This window comes from Chrysemys picta, chromosome 6 (assembly GCF_011386835.1).
Source record: "Chrysemys picta bellii isolate R12L10 chromosome 6, ASM1138683v2, whole genome shotgun sequence".
Taxonomy (NCBI): Eukaryota; Metazoa; Chordata; order Testudines; family Emydidae; genus Chrysemys; species Chrysemys picta.
In genome coordinates, this window is record NC_088796.1 from 36,999,806 (window position 1) to 37,013,096 (window position 13,291).

At 41.0% G+C, this 13,291-nt stretch overlaps 1 protein-coding gene across 7 annotated transcripts in view; it reads right to left on the minus strand.

Moving 5' to 3' along the window:
* The window catches only part of PDE4D (phosphodiesterase 4D), a 1,097,801-nt gene that overhangs the window by 229,674 nt on the left and 854,836 nt on the right, over positions 1–13,291 (minus strand). The window contains exon 1 of one of the 7 annotated variants that reach the window (XM_005306598.5): positions 8,851–9,143. The exons of the other annotated variants lie outside the window; for them this stretch is intronic. The gene's annotated coding sequence lies outside the window, so the exon portion shown is untranslated. Of the gene's footprint in view, positions 1–8,850; positions 9,144–13,291 lie in introns of those variants that run through there. 7 annotated transcript variants of the gene reach the window in all.

Consider the following 13,291-nt stretch of genomic DNA (forward strand, 5'->3'; position numbering starts at 1 on the left):
AAAAAACCCAACTATTTTAAAAAAATACTTGCAGATAAAAAAAAGAGTTGCTTACACTTCAAGTTCCTTTTAAATGTACTTAAATACAAGTACTTAAATACAACTATATAGAGTATTTCAAAATAATTAAGTATGTACCTAAGTACAAATGTTCATGGGAATACTGCTTGCTGGTGCTGAAAGCAAAAGTTTCACCAAGTAGGAACTCCAGATGGTTGGCTATATGTGCATACTTAATAGAGCTGCCTCTAACTCACAAGCCCCCTCCATTCTGAGATGTCCTTGTCTGTCACTAAATATCTCCTTGGCAAACACAGCTGGCTGTCCTAGAATAGAAGTTCATGCTTCCCTGGGGACCTCCAGAATACCAATGGGCTCCAGAGCTTGCCCTGACATCACTGCAAAACCATAGCTCGTAACTAGACCACTCATAAGTCATCCCCAGCCACGGGAATATTGAAATAATTTTAGCTGAATTTTGTATGCGTGTCTTAGCATGATATGTGCTGGTTTCCAGTGATCTTTCAAAGGAAATCTGAAGTGGATAGTGTTATACACGTCAATAGACTATAAAACGTATCATCTTTTGACCTTGAATAAAAACAGCCTTTTTCATAAAGTGTGAAATGTAATTTTTTTTTATCATGGTCAGGCGATAATGTGTTCTTTCTCCATTCTAGGCCCTTCCACCTCCACAGGGCAAAAGACACGGCACTGGGGGTAAGGACCAACCTACTGCAGGGAGAGAGAGAGAGTCTGAGATGAGCTGATGGAAGAGCTGCTAGATTAAAAAACTAATCAACAGATACTTGTCCAGTATGATCAAACGGAGTACCAAAAATGGTAAGAATGCATGCAGGGCAGAAAGTGAGACAGAGGCTGCACAACCTGAGGACAGATTGGTGGACAGATGCTTGAATCATGACCACAGGTTGAGGGAGAGAGACAGAGAACAGCAATTTGAGTGATTACTTGAGATAATGGCTACCAGATTGCAGGCTTTAGTGCAGCCTTCAGGTGTTGCTCCTGACCCACATGGCCTGAGTCCCCTCATCATAACTGTCTCCGGCACCGCATGCATCTTTTGGACAATTCAGGGGTTGGCTGGACCATGTTACAGGCAATGAACAGTAGCCCGTGGAACAGACAAATGTAACCTATGCATTTCATTCACTTCTGTCCAGTTGCAGCCTGCATGTGAAAAACATACCAGAAACGCCAAGGGAACAGTGGGACAGGGAACAATCAGGTATAGTTGGGCATATCATTTGGGCACACGTACCTATGACTTTTTTTGGCATCATGTTTTTTTTACTGTGCTGCTGCTATGATGACAGCTGGTCTGCCTTCCTGGTTTTTGCACTAAGTACCCATGTAAAAAAATACTGAATTTGCACACAAGGCTACAACAGCAAGTTTTATTATATGTAATGGTAAAAGTGGCATAAATTTTAATGAATGCCATCAAATGCCCAATCTCTAACTTTAACAATACAAATATACAAACTGTCATCACATTAATCCATGAACTGTGAGTTGCAGTACGTGGCCAGTATTGATAAAGTGCATGACATCTCCATACATTGCATGAAAGTGTTTACAGAATTCATAATACACAGTACCAATACATTTACAAAAATCTTCCCACAGCTGGTCTGCACCCATACAAGGCACAATACCATTTCATTTTCATCCCCATGCATAGGACCGTGCAAACCCATTATATGAGCGCAAAAAGCATCCCTGATTTCTGTTGCACATCCGGATCCAGATCCAGTCATGACAAGTGCACAGTCTGGCTTGTGTACCAGTTTAGATGTCCAGCAGTGCCTTAGGTCCACTCCTGGTGAAAATGTTCTCCCTTCTACTTGCAGTCATCGTGCGGAACACAGCAGCCCACAATAATGTGGACTGCATTGATGTAATTGGCATTGAAATGGTTTTGAAGGCAGCACCAACAGGATTTCAGTCTGCCAAATGAACATTCCACCACTATCCTACAGCTACTGAATGGGTAGTGGAACCTTCTCCTTTTGCTGAGTCTGCTGAAATCACGGTTTTCATAACCATGGCAATGGGGTGTGTCTCTGTGAAGGTAAAGTACCACTCTCTCAAACACCCTGGCATCATGCACCCTGACAGTGCATCCCACGCGAGGGTCCCTGAATCTGCCCCTGTGGTCAATCAGGGCCTGAATAACAGGCACATGAGTCCCGTAAATGGCCCCCGAGTAGTTTGGAAAGCCCATTCTCTGAAAACAAGTAATAATTTCAGGAACATTTGTAGTGCCCAACACTTTTGAGTACATTGCAGGCTTGATTTCCTCACAAACCTCTGCCACAACCTCCCTGTGATGGGTTCCCCCCCCTCAGGGTGCTGGCTGGAAATGGGGTACCACTGAGCCCACCTGAGTCACTCACATGGGCTCCCTTTCACCCTATGGTGCTGTGATAAGCTGCCAAGCTCTCCAAGTTTGCTCCTTCACCAGCATACACACAGATAGGGACACACCTAGCTGCAGCTTCATACACAGATGCTGAGACCAGCTCTGCATGCGAAGGCTCAGTTAAGATACCTCCCAGTTGCTAAGGCACATGCCTCCCCGACTCTGGAGTGTATACCCAAAATTATACTGTCTTGCACTGCACAAGGAACTGTACAGCATAAGTTCATAAAATCCCCCCCTCCCTCAATGTGGAGAGAGATATGCAACAGCTTTCTGCCCAAGTTATAATATCTCCACACAGGTTTTAGACAAAACAAAAAAGTTTATTAACTACAAAAGATAGATTTTAAGTGATAGCAAACAGATCAAAAGCAGATTACCTTAATAAATAAACACCACCACAAACTGAGTTTAACAAACTAGATAGGTAGCATATGAATTAGCAAATTCTCACCCTGAGTGATAAAGAGGCTGGCAGATTCTTAAGGCACAAGCTGTCTTGGCTTTCCCAAGTTTTCATACACAGGCTAGAAATACTTTTAGCCTGGGACCATCACGTCCCACAGTTCAGTCCTTGCCCCTTAGGTGTTTCCAGGTTTGTTGTTGTAGGGAGAGTGAGGTACCATCATGATGTCATTGTCCCTTTTTTATATCTTATTTGCACTTGCTGGAAAGCTCTTTTGCTGTGACCTGGGTCAAACAGTTCCCATTGTGTAGTGCTATCTCTGAGAGGTTTCTATTGTACACAGTTCCTGGGATGATCCTTGTGTTTGTGTGCATTTCCTCAATAAGCCATTAACATTGTTTGGACTTTTTACGGTTGTACTTGAAAGGCTGCTTGTGGGTGTCTTCAACCTCACACGTTTCAGTAACACATACATAGCCAAAAGTCAAAACTTCACATACCACGATAGCATATAGAATCCAACGAGATATTACTGTGTAGCAGATCAAGACTTTTAGAATGACATCTCACAAGGCATACTTTGTACAAAACATATCCTAATTACATGACAGTGGTGAATATTGGGGTTCCAGGGTGTCACACCTCCCCACCCACATAGTTGATTTGCCAACTCCAAACTGGCTAGCCATGGACCTTTATAAGTTTGGGGTAGCCAGCTTCCAGATAGCTATCACAATCCACTTTTGGAGCAGCATGGCCACCCTCATGTGGGTGTCCTGGGGTTGGAGAGTAGGGGCAAGCTGATCACAAACCTGCAGGAACATCTGCTTCTTCATGCAAGAGTTCTGGACCCTCTGCTTGTCATCCGAGGTCTGCATGATGATGTGATCTCACCAGTCTGTATTTGTAGCTCTTGAAGCACTAGTCTCCAGAGGGGGAATCTGCAGCTAAGGCAACAACAGGCATGAGCAGCATCAGCTGCTGGCATGTCAATATCCTTTTCAGAGAGGTGCCTTTGGCAGTTCAAAAACTGCCGCTGAAATGTCCACCAGCATCTCCTTTCCCAAAACAGGACTGAGAGCATGAGTTACAGAAGTTCTTCTACTTGTGTGGGATCCAGGTTAGCTCTGGTTGCTGGGAGCATGCAGACCTAAAGTGGCTTGACTGGATGTATTTGTGGGCTAAAACCACCCAAAACACTTCCAGCCAACTCCCACAGGATGGACAGACAAGTTCTCCCACAAGCCATATGAAATAAGCTCCAAAGTGGCTTCAGCTGGCTAGGGCATTAGGAACCCTGGGATACAACAGTACATGTTCACAGAAGCGGAAGTTCAGACTTGGGTCTGCATATTGCAGCATGGTTATGAGGTTCAGGTTTCCAACACAGTGCGGATGCTCAAGCACGGGCCTGGAAACACCCAGTCTGCAGGTGAAGGTCACAGAGACCAGGGTTTAGCGTGTAGTGTAGACACAGTAGGAATGAGAGATTCAGCCTTAACTTGGGGATTACTGCTGTATTTTCATAATTAATAAGTGAACCCCAAAGTGTGTGTAAGCATCCAAAAGTTTGGATTTTTATCCAGACAGCATCCATTGTATACACATTTATTTAAACTGAAATAAAAGTCTCTTCAATTTAGGCTTTCTTGTGAGATTTCCATTATATCTGGTTTCAGACAAATGTGAAGGACTAATAAAATAGCGATTTTCTGGGAACCAGGCATTGGTGGTGTGATAAATAAAGTTGGGGGATAGCTTCCTTTGATGAACACTCTGCCAGCAAGTTAGCTGTAAAATCCCTCTTGGTAGCTGTTCTTCACTTGCTTTACCTGTGGAGGGTTAAAAAGTTCCCCAGGTAAAGAAAAAAAAAAGGTGGGCACCTGATCAAAAGAGCCAATGGGAAAGCTAGAACTTTTTTAAATGGGGGGGGGGGGGGAAACGTTCCCTTTGTCTGTTGCTCTCTGGGGTGGAGGGACAGAGCAGCAATGCTGTAAGCAGCTTAACCCAGGTATGATCATAAATCATCAGATCATGCCTAGAACTACTTATCAGGTGTATTTTCTTCATTTTGGCTTGTGGGTCTCCTCTGTGCTAACTCCAGATGCTTTTGTTTGCTTGTAACCTTTAAGCTGAACCCTCAAGAAAGCTGTTTTGGGTGCTTAATTTTTGTAATTGTTTCTTTTAAGAGATAGCAAAAAGCCTAAGTTCCAGATGTAATTTTTTTCCTTTTTGTTTTTAATAACATTTACCTTTTTTAAGAACAGGATTGGATTTTTGGTGTCCTAAGAGGTTTGTTCATGTTGTTTGATTAGCCGATAGAAAACCAAGGAAATTAGCTGTGGCTTTCTCAGCTCTTCCCCGGAGGGGCTGTGTGAAAGGGCTTGAGGGTACCCCACAGGAAGGAATTCCCAAGTGCTCCTTCCTGGGTTCAAAGGGAATTTTTTGCATTTGGGTGGTGGCAGCGTTTACCAAGCCAAGGTCAGAGAGAAGTTGTAACCTTGGAAGTTTAATACAAGCCTGGAGTGGCACGTATTAATGTTTAGAATCCTTGCAGGCCCTCACCTTCTGCACTCGGAGTGACAGAGTGGGGATTTAGCCACAACAGGTGTTGTGCTGATATTTCTGGAAGAGGGGACTGCAGGCATTTATTTGTGACTGCTTCTGTTCCAGGATTGTTTATTTGTATAAATAAAAGAAGTTACACTTAAACTATACTTGGGCTCTGCATCACTGACTTCTCCTCCCAGGGAAGCTGATCTGCAACTCCCTGGAATTCTGCTACCAGTGAGCATAGGAACAATGTTGGTGTCAGACCAGGACACTGGTATCAGAAGAAGGGCAACAATATAGCAACCCTTTTTGGGCATGGACAGTCTTATTGTGTGTGAACAGCATCTAGAAGAATAGGACAGTGATCCTAGGCCCTACAAATATTAAACAGCTACAACACTGAACAACAACACTGAACTCTTGTACTGTTAAGTTTGGAGAAAAATACTAGAATTCAAGCACCCTTTAAAAAAATCTGTTTGGCAGTCCACTAACACAAGATCTAAATTTTGTGAAATCTTTACAATACTGAATACATTATAGAATTCAAATCCCCTCTTGACAAAGTGCAACAGCTATTATGAAAAACATAAGGCATGAAAGATTAGTGGCCAACATCTCTCCAGAGAGCACTTTCCTTGCTCCCCGGCAAGAAATTTGCTTGCTATGTCATTTTATATAGATAGAAACAAAAAAGAATTCAGAAAAACATAAATGAATTTCGTTTGCTCCAATCTTAAAAACCACCAGCAGCACCAGGAGATATTTTCTGCCAAATAGCCATCTCCAGCCCTACACTGTGGAACACCCTGCTAGGAGAGATCATAATGAGTTCTACTTTGATTTTTTCAGAGCATAGTGCAAAAGCCATCCTACTGCAACATGTACTGAAGAATTAATCCAAAGTAATGAGAGATGAAAGAAACAAGAGATAGCTAGGAGGAGGCGGGAGAGGGGAGGGGAATCCAAAGACCACAGTGTCTGCTGGCAAAAACGGACATAAGTTACATATATAAAAACATGGATTTTCAACCATTCACACTGCCAGAAAATTTGGTCTCAAGTTTCAAAAAAAACAAAACCAAAACAAATAGAACCTGAGTGCTAGGATGGTCAGGATGGAGCATGTTTTAAACAACCACCTGTGTTTCTACAATGACTGGTGGTAGACAGAAAAAGAAGTAGAAAAAAAATATAGAATTTCAGAACCATATAATTATGTCAGATTCATAATCATTACCATGCACCAGATTACAGTAACCTAGAATTGATTTGGATATGAGGTAGATCTTAAATCTTCAATTTTAAAACAGATTAAAGCTGCCGAAAACCTTGGAAACGATTACCAACATCTCATTAAATGCTATTTTCTCAGGCTAGCTAGTTAGATAGAACTGTAGGATTACCCTTTCAGTTTATATTTTACAACCGCATTCTGACATGGAGTGGTCCTTTTTATTCCTTTAATTGCTTTCAAGTCACTGAACATGCTTATAAGAAAATTTAGGCCTATAGCAGCAGACAGGGAGAGAGACAGTCTTCAACAAGCGAGGGATCCCTTAAGGACCTTAATTCCATTTAGAGTCTTAAAGAACACAGTTTTTTTCCCTCTTTTCCATTAGTGACCTTCTTAGGTCAATTTTTGTGTGTGCTTGTTTTGGTATTCCAAAAATGCACATGTGAACAAAAAAGGAATGACTAATACAGTCCCTACTACTGAAAAACATATAATGATGACTACTACTAGAACATCTACAAACAGATAGCCTGAGAAAACATTTTCTCCTGTATGCCTAAAATTTTTGTCACAAATGAATATTCTCGTAATCAGTGTTATTGACTGCGAGGTTAATAGCTGTTTTACCCACCTAACATTCCTAACCTAACATTCATATTTAATTCAATAGATTTTTGTCTGTAAAACAACGCGGTGCAGGCTCACAAATTCCTTTGACAGCTGCAGATATACTAGCGTCAAGCTCATTAAAATCTATATACACAAGTAACACAAACTCCATAGAAGAGTTTGTGAAGAGATTTTTTTTTTTGACCCTTCAGACATCTTACATCCATGATTCCCTAAGGATTGTTCTCCTTTATGCACTTCAGTAGCATGTCATCCAATAAATGGAGGCTATATAAAACCAGCCTTACTCAAAAACAAGGAAAATAGTAAATACACAGTGCAACCAAGTCCACGCACCACTAGGTGTCCCCTCATGGGGTCACAGCTCTCTCACAGGACTACTGCCCCCACTGTGTCATTCCAGCACTGTGCAGATTTCTCTGTGAGTAACTCATCCATTAACTCAGCCCTCCAGCCTGGTCACCATCTTTAGTCCACCCCTTCTAGGTCCTGGTTATCCAAACCTAATATCCCCAAACTGTCTAATACAAAATAAGTCCTTCTTCCCTCTTTAGGATTCTTTCTCAGTCAGTCCTTGGTTCAGCCTTCTGCGCCCTTGCTGGGCTCAATAACCAGTGTGCAGAACTCATATGGCCCCCTCCTGGGGGCTGGTAGGGGAACCCAGTGCCACCTTCTACTCTGATTTCCAGCCCAGGGCCTTGTACTGAACAGCTAGGTCAGTTCCTTTGTTTGTATTGCAGTTTTCCCTAGGCCACTTCCTACCTCACCTCTTTACTTGGCCTCTGGGTCTCCTGGTCTCTTCCCTGTTTGATCTGGACAGCTTTCCTCTCTGCTCTGAGCTTCTGTTCCTGCTCTGACTCTCCTTCTGAGGGCAGGTGTATACTAGAAAATTAGATCAACCCAGCTACGTTGCTCAGGGGTATGAAAACCCACAGCCCTGAGCAACGTAGTTGAGCTGACCTAAGTCCCCACGAGGACAGCCCTAGGTCGCTGAAAGAATTCTTACATTGACTTAGCTACTGCCTTTCAGGGAGACGGATTATCTACACCAATGTAAGGAGTTCTCCTGTCAGCAGAGGTAGTGTCTACACTGAAGCGCTACAGGTACATCTGTTGAGCATCTGCAAGGACCATGGCCATCACCAACACCTCCACCTTGCCTGCCTCACAGGTATTTGTGCCACAGGACACCCTCTCCATTCTTTCTATCTTCTTGGGGCCCCCAACCCTCCTTTTGCCACCCCACAGTGTCCTAAGCAGTCAGCATCTTTTTACATGGCCTGCTTCTCTGCATCAAAAACAAATCACTCTCTTCCTTGTCTTGATAGTAGGCCACACCTATGTGGTTTTCCTCATCCTCCACTCTCCACAGCTCCTTGCCTCTGTTTTCCCCTATCTTCGGAGCCCTTTAAGAATTCAAAGTTCAAGGACAATTCAAACAATCCCCACAAGGAATCCCATTTATTTAGTCGACTGGGTACATATACTGACCCTCTAGGTTCCCATCCCAGATCAGTTTCTCTTTCTCCCAGTAATCCAAAATAACAAAGTCTCTCAAAACAGAACACAAACACTCACTATCTTCATCCCCGGTTCAGCTGGGCACGAGAGTCCCCTCTCTTCTCTGAGGATCTGTTTGCTTCCCAGTACCTCCTGTCCGGAGTTTATCCTTCTCCTCTGGCCTTTCCAGATAGGCCCTTGCTGTCTCTTCCATGTTTTCATCAAGATCTCTTCCAGGCCTCCGTGCCTGGAGAGCCTTCCTCACTCTCCACTTGGTAAGGGTCTGTCTCTTGCTTCCCTGCTTAAAGAGTGATTCTCCCTGCTCTGAGCTTCCTTTCCTGCTCTTACTCTCCTTTGACTCAGAGCCCAGCGGGAACCCTTTTGCTCCCCGCAGTCTCTTCCCTCTAGCTGGACTCTATCAGCACTTAAACCTGGCTCCTTTTATAGAGGAATCACCTGATTCCTCCAAGTGGGGCTCATTCTGTAATCAAGGTTGGCTTAGCCCCAGGCTCTCCAGCCCAAGGACAAATGGCCCTATTACAGAAAAGTAATAACATTTAAATAAATAAATGTTAAATAAATAACAGAAAGCCAAAAAGAGGGTTCTTTGTACCATAAACAGCTGCTGACACCACTTAGAAAGATTTGAAAACAGTTTATTTAAATCTGTGTGCATGTGTGAGATTCTTTCAGTATTGTCAACCACAAAGGTTCAGAAATCATGAGACAGGCTCCCAAAATCATGAAGTTGTCTTAAAAATAATACGATTTTTAAAAAAAATAACTGTTGTGTTCTTTTTATTTGTCATCTGATCTTTGAATCTTTAGACCTTTAGATCTTTTTTTTTTTTTTGGTACTTATGAGGGCTGGAAACTTACTTTAAAGAGAAAAAGAAAACAGTCTCATGTAATCAATTAACTTCAGGACTTGGACTATAAGAAAAATGCAAATATTGCAAGATTTAGCAATACTGTGTGCTTCCCCACTTTCATCCTTCACTACTAAGAACACTTGCTTGTTTATGGAACTATATATGTTTCTTAAGATTTCCAGCCACTTCTATTACTTATTCTTCAACAGAACTAAGCTCATTCCGAGGCCAGAATCTTTACCACACCAAATGGTGCTGGTTTCACACACCAATCAAAATGATGTTGTTAAACAGCAATTAGGACAGTAATACACTTTTAAATCCGCAGGGCTAAATAGTTTTCACTCAAGAGTGTTAAAATAATTGGCTGAAGAGCTCTTTGAACAATTACTGTCAATATTTAACAAATTCTGAAATACCAGGAAAATTCTAGAGGATGGGAGGAGGGGAATGTTGTGCCAATATTTACAAAGGACTAATAGGATGTCCCAGGAACTGATAGGCTGGTTAGTCTGACATCAGTCCTAGGCAAAATGATGGAAAGGTTGATATAAGATGCAGTCAGTAAAGAATCTAGAGATAGTAGCATAATTAATGCCAGTCAACATGGATTTATGGATGAAGGTCTTGTCAAACAAACTTGATTAATAAGATCACAAGTTTGTTTGATAAACATAACTGTGTTGACATAATATACTTAGACTTTTGTAAGGCATTTGACTTAGTAGTATTTTGTTACCACAATGAGACTATGCAAAATCAGTGTAGGTCATATTACATAGATTAAAAACTGGTTATCTGATATATCTAAAAAATAATTATAAACGAGGGATCAATCATCATCCAACAGAAGGGTTTCTAATGGGGTCCTACATTAATCTGTCCTTGGCCCAATGCTATTCAATATCTTTATCACTGATCTGGAAGAAATTATAAAATAACTGATGGTAACATTTACAGATTTCACAGAAATTGATTGAGTGGTAAATAATGATGGGGGCAGTAGTAATAGTAATAAAGTTGATATTTTTAGTTAAATACATTTTTTTTACAATAGTGATATTGTGCAATATAGAGAAACTGTTAAACGCTTACTGTTTCCAGTCCATTTTTACATTATTTTAAAAATATATATATCGACTTACAAGGCAGGTGTGGGGGGGGGTGGGACTTGGACCCCTTTTGGGCACCACCAAAAATTATACAAGCCTGGCGTCCATGGGCTCATTTGAACACGAGTTTTAACACAACTAAATGCCAGGTTCTACATCTAGGAACAGAGTATGTAGACCACACTTATAAGATGGGGGCTGTATCCTAGAAAGCAGTGACTCTGAAAAGGAGTCAGGAGTCATGATAAATAACCAATTGAACTGGAGCTCTCAGTGCAATGCTGTAGCTAAGAGAGAAAACAGATATATATAAACTGGGAAATATCAAGTAGGAATAGGGAGGTAGAATTGCCGCTACATACAGCATTAGTGATATCATTACTGGAATACTGAATAGGTGTAGACAACTAGAGGCCTGGGGAGGCTTTAGCCTCCGTCTGAACTGTAGGGATTGCAGTAATAAAGAAAAGTTTGGAACATAAATTCATTTATTGAAAATGGACAAATTTAATCATGATACAAAACTACACATTAATGCGATATTCAACAACTTTTTTTTGTCTATACTCCCCCCCCAGATAAAAAAGTTGTCTACATCCCTGTACTGTATCCAGTTCTAGTGTCCACACTTCAAAAAAATACATTGACAAATTGGAAAGCATTCAGAAAATAGCTCCAAGAATGATTCCAGGTCTGGAACATATGCCTTATAGGGAAAGACAAAACAGCTCAATTTATTTAGTTTATCCAAGAGAAGGTTAAAAGCTGATTTAATCATGGTATACAAGTATCTACACACAGGGAAGAAATGTCTGATAGTAGATGGCTCTTTAATCTAGTACAAAAAGCCATAAATAGATATAGTCGTTGGAAGCTGAAGTTGGACAAATTCAGATTAGAAATAAAGCACACATTTTTAATGGGGAAGGTAATTAACCACTGGAACAAATTACGTAGGGATGTCATGGATTTTCCATAACCTTTAAATCAAGACAGAATATCTTGTTAAAAGATATGTTATATCTTAACCAGAAATTATGTGCTTAATCCAGAAATTAATGGCTGAGATTATTTGGTCTGTGTTATGCAGAAGGTCAGACTAAATGATCATAATGGTTCATTCTGGCCTTAAAATACATGGATCTATGTCAGGCTGGAAATAAACTCCTGATGGATTTTTATGAACTAAAGTTTTTTCATGCAAAAGGCCTCATAAGTAATATAAAAGCAGGATGCAATAAAAAATATATATATAAGCAGAATTCAATTTAAATATGTTTTTTATGATATCATCCATGAATCTATTAGGACATTAAAGTATTATAAAAAAGGTGGTCTCCTTCAAATGTGGTACTTCATGTTCACTATGGTATCAATGGAGGATACATCCATTGTAAGTAAGATTTAATTGCAAGTGGTAACAGCTCAATGGGAGGAAGAAGTAAAAGTTTTGGCTAGGAGGGGCAGTCTGAGTAACCCATAATTGTGGAAAGTGCTCAGAGACGAGGCAACGACTGCTGGAGTAGAATAAGCAGGAAAATGAGTAAGTAGATATGAAGTCAGGGAAATAGGGGGACGAAGAAATACTTGGAAGTCTCGAATGGTAATGCAGGAATGCCTCTGTGATGCCGTATGCTTAGCAATAGTTAAGAAGTCTTTGTAGTGCTACAGTTTGGCATATTCCTTGGAAAAGTTTCTTATAAGTACTTTTTTGGAATTTAATTTACAAAAGATCTTACAAAAGCAAAAACATTTCAAATATTGTTATTACAGCATATAAGCAGATAGTGAGAGATGAAGACATTCATCCTTATGACATCACCAGTCACAACTCACAAATGTGTGCGGGAATCCAACTGTAAATTGTGCTGTATGTTCCAGCTTAAACACACCCAAATGCACACCATTACACACATAAGTTAGAACTACAAGGCTAAAGAACCACTAAGAAGTTCTGATGGAATCAGAGTTAGCATGAGAGCGGAGGATGAGTAGTTTGTTATGTCATCAAAACTCAGATGTTTGTATAGTGACATTCATAGTTTTCCTGTGTAGCTTGTGTATTACAAAAACTCTCAGAACAAAACCTTTGTTGCCTCCTCAACAGTGGCTGAGTTATGTTTATGAGTTATGTTTATGTTATGTCTATTTCACTAGGAGGGTGGTGAAACACTGGAATGCGTTACCTAGGGAGGTGGTGGAGTCTCCTTCCTTGGAGGTTTTTAAGGCCCGGCTTGACAAAGCCCTGGCTGGGATGATTTAGCTGGGAATTGGTCCTGCTTTGAGCAGGGGGTTGGACTAGATGACCTCTTGAGGTCCCTTCCAACTCTGATATTCTATGATTCTATGATTCTATGATAATGGAGGTTTTTCTTGTACCTTAGCTAAGTATCATTGCTTTAAAAAGTTGGTTTCAGAGTAGCAGCCGTGTTAGTCTGTATCCGCAAAAAGAAGAACAGGAGTACTTGTGGCACCTTAGAGACTAACAAATTTGGTAAGACAACTCCCACCTGTTTATGCTCTCTGTATGTGTGT